This window comes from Vombatus ursinus, unplaced genomic scaffold (assembly GCF_900497805.2).
Source record: "Vombatus ursinus unplaced genomic scaffold, bare-nosed wombat genome assembly UNPS02014821.1, whole genome shotgun sequence".
Lineage (NCBI taxonomy): Eukaryota > Metazoa > Chordata > Mammalia > Diprotodontia > Vombatidae > Vombatus > Vombatus ursinus.
The window spans coordinates 46,060,553-46,068,040 of NW_020954599.1; the positions used below are offsets into that span (position 1 = coordinate 46,060,553).

Below are 7,488 nucleotides of genomic sequence, written 5' to 3' on the forward strand. Positions count from 1 at the left end.
AAGTGTTTGCTTCTCATTATCCCCTCCCCCAATCTGCCCTCCCCTCTATCAATCCCCTGTTCTCTTGTCCCCTTCCCCCCTTATTTTCCTGTAGCATAATATAGATTTCCATACCCCACTGTGTATGTTATTCCCTCTTTAAGCCAAATCCTATGAAAATAAGATTCACTCATTCCCTCTCACCTTCCCCTATTTCCCCTCCACTGTAAAAGCCTTTTCTTGTCTGTTTCATTTGGGATAATTTACCCCATTCTACTTCTCCCTTTCTCCTTTTCCCAGTATAGTCCTCTCTCACCCCTTAATTTTATTTTCCAGATATCACCTCTTTTATCTTCAACTCACCCTGTTTCCTCTATCTATCTATCTATCAGTCAATCTATCTATCTATCTATCTATATATCTATCTATCTATCCATATAATTTTTTCCTTCCAACTACCCTAATACTGACAAAGGTCTCATGAGTTACAAATATCATCTTTCCATGCAGGAATGTAAATAGTTCAACCTTAATAAGTCTCTTATGATTTCTCTTTCCTGTTTACCTCTTCATGTTCCACTTGAGTCTTGTATTTGAAAGTCAAATTTTCTATTCAGCTGTGGTTTTTTCATCAAGAATGCTTGAAAGTGCTCTATTTCATTGAATGACCATTTTTTACCCTGAAGGATTATACTCAGTTTTGTTGGGTAGGTGATTCTTGGTTGTAATCCTATCTCCTTTGCCCTCCCTTATATTCCATGTCCTTTGGTCCCTTAATGTAGAAGCTGCTAAATCTTGTGTTATCCTGATTGTGTTTCCACAATACTTGAATTGTTTCTTTCTGGCTGCTTGCAATATTTTCTCCTTGACCTGGGAACTCTGCAATTTGGCCACAATATTCCTAGTAGTTTTCCTTTGGGGATCTCTTTCAGGAGGTGATAGGTGGATTCTTTCAATTTCTATTTTGCCCCCTGGTTCTAAAATATTAGGGCAGTTTTCTTTGATAATTTCTTGAAAGATGATGTCTAAGCTCTTTTTTTGATCATGTCTTTCAGATAGTCCAATAATTTTTAAATTCTCTCTCCTAGATCTATTTTCCAGGTCAGTTGTTTTTCCAATGAGATATTTCACATTGTCTTCTATTTTTCCATTCTTTTCGATTTGTTTTACAATGTCTTGATTTCTCATAAAGTCACTAGCTTCCAATTGCTCCATTCTAATTTTTAAGGAAGTATTTTCTTCAGTAAGTTTTTGGACTTCCTTTTCCATTTGACCAGTTTTGCTTTTTAGGGCATTGTTCCCCTCATTGGCTTTTTGGACCTCTTTTACCGTATGGGTTAGGCTATTTTTTAAGGTGTTATTTTCTTCAGTATTTTTTTGGGTCTCCTTTAGCATCACTCTCAGTTTTTCCTCTACTTCTCTTACTTGCTTCTCAAAATCCTTTTTGAGCTCTTCCATGGCCTGGGAACAATTCATATTTTTCTTGGAGGCTTTGGATGTAGGAGCTTTGACTTTGCTGTCTTCCTCTGGTTGTATGTTTTGATCTTCTTTGTCACCAAAGTAAGATAATATAGTCTAACTCTTTTTGCACTGCTTTCTCATAATCCTGGCCAATTACTTGAGTTATAAACTCTTTGTTAAGGTAGGTGTTTGTTTCCAGGGTGGAAAATGTACTGTCCCAAGCTTCAGGGGTTTTGCGCAGCTGTTTTCAGAGATACTTCTAGGGACCTGTAAATTTTCAGTTCTTCCAACGTGGTATGATATGGGGCGAAGTGTTTTCTCCTTTCCTGGCCTGTGCTCTGATCTATGAGTGACCACAAGCAGTTTTTCTGTTTTGACACTGTGAGGAGGATTTCCTCTCCATCACCAGTACAAGCTCCATCATGCCAGTGCTCCTCCTTGCCCCAGGACCGCCACCTAGAACTGTGACCCAGATCCAAGCATGGGCAAAGCAAGAGAATTCTGCACCAGCAGAGAGATCCCTGCAATTCCCATCTGTTCAGCCACTTGATTCCCCCCTGTGGCCCAGAAGCTCCAGAAGCAGATGCTGCCCTGGGGCCGAGCTTGGGGAATGGGGCTGGGACCCTGCTACTCTCTCATCACCACAGAAACAGACTTTCCCCACTGACCTTCTAAGTTGTCTTTGGCATTTGTGGGTTGAGAAGTCTGGACACTGCCACAGCTGCCTGCTATTCAGTCCTCTGAGGCCTGCTCCAGGTTCACTGGGACCTGCGCGCCCATACCAAACTGCATTCCTCTCCTCGCCCAGCGCGATATTACCTTTCCCATCAACCATCCAGCCTGTCTTGGGTTGGAAATTTGTTTCACTTTGTCTTTTTATGGGTTCTGCTGCTTTAGAATTTGTTTAGGGTCATTTTTTATAGGTATTTGGAGGGGTTTGGGGGAGAGCTCAAGCTGCTTTCACTTTGCCATCTTGGCTCGCCCCCACCACAATAGATTCTTAAAGAAGCTTAGTTCCAACATACTCAACAGACACAACAACAGACTCAAATAGAGTCTATAATTTTTGTAGTAGGGTGCTAGATTTTTGATCAACTTTGCAGATGCCCAAAAGGGCACTAGAAAGAGATACAGTGGGCTGCAGCAAATGGCCAGCAATGATTTGCCTGTGAGAAAATATGTCAAGAATATATCTGACTGAAAAAGGTAGTGATTAGGTCATGATACAATGAGAGCCCAGGATAACTGAGTGCTGTGGGATCAGGGCTTTGCCTCAGTGCATTGCAATTTAGAGGGCATGAAAAATGAATGAGTACCCACCCTCAGCAAAAACAACTGAGCTGATCATCTGGTTAGCAAGAATAATTCAATAAATATTTACTAACTGACAATTATGCAAAAAAATCTAGGCGCTGGTAATAGACAAAACTGAAAAGGGCCTTGCCCTCAAGAAACTTACATTCTACTTGGGGAATATAAATATATAGTTAAGTAAGTGAAATTTTAAAATATATATTTTTATTTATTTCATTAATATTTTCTGATTACATTAACAATTTTTGACATACATTTAAAAAAAATTCAGTTCCAAATTATCTCCCTCCTACCCCTCCTTGAGAAGATAAGCAATAATTCAATTATACATGTGAAGACATGCAAAACATATTTCCAAATTAGCCATGTTGTAATAGACAACACAAAATGTGTGTGTTTTAATCTGTGGTTTCAGCAAGGAATTCCTTAGTCCCTCTGCAAAAGTCCTCCTACCCTTGTAAGTCAGTTGTATCCTATTTATATTAGGCTCGTAAGATCCTAAATTTACAAGTATTATTATTAGATTGTAAGTTCCTTGAGAGCAGGGACTATCTTGTGCCCTAGCACAGTGCCTGGCACATAATAGGTACTTAATAAATGTTTATTGAATTGAATTGAAGTAGAAAGAACCTTAGAGATCATGTAGTCCAATCCTTCATTTTATAGACAGGAAGGGAAGGGAAATGCCTTGCCCAGGGTCACATGGGTAGTAAGTGGCAGAATCAGAATTTGAACTGAGGTCCAATGATTCAAAGTGCATTGCTCTTTACAACATAGAACCTTTAAGAGCAGCCTGGGAACACTGACTGTTAAGTGATTTGTTCAGTACACAGCCAGTATGTGTCAGAGGTAGATGAATCCAGGCCTTCCTGATTCTAAGGCTGACACTTTTATCCATTATACCTAGCTGCCTCAGTAATACAAGTATATGCAAAGTAAATGACACATGATTTCAGGAAGAGTCGAGAGTAGAGAATGCACTAGCATTCAGAAGCTATCAGGAAGCTATCTCCTGTAGATGGTAGCCTCCCAACTACTCCATAAAGGGAGCTGGGAGGGTTCCAAGAGATAAATTTTGATTACATTTGCAGGTGCCCCATAAATCACTGAAAAGAGGCTAGATAGAGTGCCAGGCCTGGAGTCAGGAAGGCTCATCTTCCTGAGTTCAAGTCTGGCCTAATATACTAGCTGTGTAACCCTGGGCACGTCACTTAACCCTAATGAGCTGGAGAAGGAAATGGCAAAGTACTCCAGTATCTACCAAGAAAACCCTACATGAGGTCACAGAGAGTGGGACATGACTGAAATGACTGAACAACAATGATGACAAGACACAGCTCTTTTCCATTAGTTAAAGTAGGAAGCTACCAGATAGCTCATTATTACTATCAGCAACTATGGGAAACAACACCCTTTCTTGCTTAACTGGATTTATTGTGTTCACTCTTTACATGGTTTTCATGTCATGAAATATAGAGTTGATTTGAAGATGACCTTTGTGCTACTTGCTGTGATGACTATATTGCTTGGCCCAGGCACCCACATTGTGACTCTGCTGCACTGGTCACCCCAAAATGTTAAAGGGACTAGGGAGGCAGCCCACCAGATGATTAGATTTTCTAAGGAGGGTTTATGGAAAGACATGACCAAGAATTGCACAGAATGGGAAAGTTTGGAAAGGCTGTATGTGACCTGCACCAGGGGAGGAGGTACCTACAGGCCCTGAGATAAGGGATTCCCTCTCAAGTATCCATACAAGGATGCCTGAGTGGTTTGCTGGCAGTATCTGAGCCAAATGGGAGGCTGACTGGACTTCGTGCTAGTTCACAGGAGCTGTAGAGCAGCCTAAGCCTTCCAAATGATTCTGGGATAAAAAGGAGACTTGGGAATGGAGATAGCTATAGAATATTGAGCAGTATTCATCAGCTCTTAGTCATTCATGACAAATATCCACGGCCAACTCTTAAGCCCAGTCTGCACTCCTACTATCATTTCATTGGGTTCCTGGACCATTTCCCATACCTGCTCGGCCATTGTGTTTGCAGGGTATACAAAATTATTTTGATGTTAGCTTCCATCAAATATGATTAGAAAGGGGGTAGAAAAATCACACTGTACATTTTAAAAACAAAAAAGCTCTGGAGAGTTTTTTTTTCATTCTTTTGTATTATCCACAGCCAGCTCCATTAGTGTTCAAAGGAGGGGTTTGAGTGTAATTCAGGCATTGGCATACGTTTTTCCATTCTCTGCCAGACAGAGGAGCAGGAGGGGATGCAAAGAAGGTATAAATTGAACTCACAGTGGTGGTGAGGGGAAGAGGTGACTCAGAGCATTACATTCAAAAGAGAATGATTCTTCTTTCATTTGCTCCTGGCATATAAGGAATAGAGATGCTGTTCTCCAAGTATAGGTGGAGTCAGATGAGGAATAGAAGCTTTTATAGGAGAGTAAGGTGAAGTGGGTTGGAATGTGATTAATGATGGGGAGCCTGAAATGATAGTAGCAAACAGTTATGTTAACTGAGTTGCAGAATGAGGATCCATATTCAGTCAGTTTAGACCCAACTCTGCCACTGACTAACTTAGGACTCGGGGCAAGTCACGTGGTGTCTAGGTCTCTGTGTTTGCTCATCAGTTCAGTGAGAAGTTTGGAGTAGGTGATGTCTACGGTCCCTTGTAGCACTAACATTTTATGATTCTGTCACCAGGCTACCAGTGACAGGAAGATCTAATAATAACACTGCTATTGAAATATTAAAAAAATTTTAAACCCCAAGCAGATTTTATTGCCCCCCAGGAGGTGAGGGGAGGCAGGTGTGGGGATCTCCTGTGTCCAGTATGAGCCCTGTGGCCCACAATGGGCCTGGTCGTCATTGATTGAGGGAGAAGTACATCTTATCATTGATCATCCTGTGCTCAGGGTTGAGGCGCTTCAAGATCTGGGCCAGCACAATGACCATCTGGTCACTGCTCAGCCCTGTCTTCTTGGTCTGCAACTTCTTCAGCAGGTCTTTGGTGGTCATGGGTTTTCGGGTCAGGTAGCGTCTCACTGCATCCTCTGTCACCTGCACGTCACCACTGCTGGGCGTGGATTTGCCAGACTGGGGCTGGGGGGTGGATTTCCCTGAGATGCTCTGAGGCCCACCTAACCTCAGGTGCTTGGTGGCAGGCATATCGCTGGGTCCCGTCTGGTGCTTCCCTTGTTCCAGCTTGTTGGCAGCTGCCCGGAGGGTGGGGGACTTGCTGCCACTGCCCACGATGGATGTGCTTGGGCAGCTGTCTCCCCTGGAGCTGCTGCCTGAGGCCTTCCATTCCCTCTTGGGGGGCATCTTCTTCTTTGTCATGAAGAGAGCCGAGGTTGCCTCGTTGTCAATGTCACTCTCCTCAGAGGTCTCTGACTCCTCACTGCTGTCTCCTTTCCTCCTCTTCTCCTGTGGGGTAGGTGCCTTCTTTTCTTCCTCCTTCTCTGGGGGTTGTTCCTCCTCACTCTCTTCACTGCTTTCCCTTTCTTCATCGATGCCTTTAGGGCCTTCCTCCTCCTGCTGGACCACCTTGGGTTTCCCTACTGCCTCCTCCTCAGAGCTGCTGGAGCCATCTGACATGTAGTCCACCTCCTGGCCCTCAAAGTCCCCATCATCACTGTCCTCAAAGGCCTCATCATCAGAGCCCTTCCTCTTCTTGCCCCTTCTGGAGGGAGCCGCCTTCTTCTTGGTCTTGGAGACCTTCTCCCCCTCCTCACTGCCACTGCTGTCATCGGAGCTCATCTCCAGGTCATCCTCCAGGTCATGGATCTGGAGTTCACTGGGCTTCTTCCGCTTCTTCTTCCCTTTGCATTCCTCCTCCTCCTCCCCAGGGTCCTGGTACTTTAGCCGATGTTGCTGCATGATGCTGAAGTGGTTCAACACTTTGTTCCTCCTTTCCCATTCCTGCTCAGCCTGCTCTGCAGTGAGTGTCCTGTGCTGGGTCAGAGGAGTGAAGCTGTACCAGTTGTGTACAGGGAAGGCTTCAAAGGTCCCATCAGGGCACTGAGTAAAGATGTAGTAGGAGGTGTTTTCTGTCACACCACCCTTCCTGACTCCCTTGAACCTCCTGCCTCTTTTGCCATTGACTTGGAGTAGCCAGGGCTGGTCCTCGGGCTTGAAGGTCTTGAGAACGATGCCATGCTTCTTCCTCCTGGCCTCCTCCCTGAGCTTTCGCTTAAACTGGCTGCCGGCCCCAGAGTCTGGCATCTCGTCTTCCTGATAGAGCTTCTTGTTGCTCAGATCCCGTTCCATCTTGGCCTGGTGCCAGGTGGAGAAGTTGACTTTGTCGGCTGCACTGAAAGCCATGATATTGTACCTCTTGAGATTGTGCTTGGGGACTCGAACGACATACTCAGTCACAGTCTGGCTGCTGGTCCCCTGGGTGGTCATGTTGTCCAAAGCTGGGCACGCTGCGTGGCCGCGGGGAGGGTCGAGAATCGTCGCAAAGCGGCCCCTGGTCTCCCCAGTGAGCCCCGACACGATTTCGATGCCAGCCCGGCTCCTCCTTCTAATAAGGAAGAGCCCCCACTGCAAGCCTGGAGTGCCTGCAGGTAGCTCTGCCTGACTCCAAAGTTCAACTACCCGCGTCCTCGCTGGACTGCCCTTATAAGGGCTTAGGGGGTGGGTCAAGCCCCGCCCACCCAGCCAGTGATTTGGCGATTCCTGGTTCACAAGTCTCTGCCTCTCCACAAGGCCCCGCCCTTTTCCCACCA

The 7,488-nt window shown here is 44.9% G+C and overlaps 1 pseudogene; it reads right to left on the reverse strand.

Moving 5' to 3' along the window:
• Positions 1-5,623: 5,623 nt before the first annotated feature.
• On the reverse strand, positions 5,624-7,165 carry LOC114024575 (annotated as a pseudogene).
• Positions 7,166-7,488: the final 323 nt, after the last annotated feature.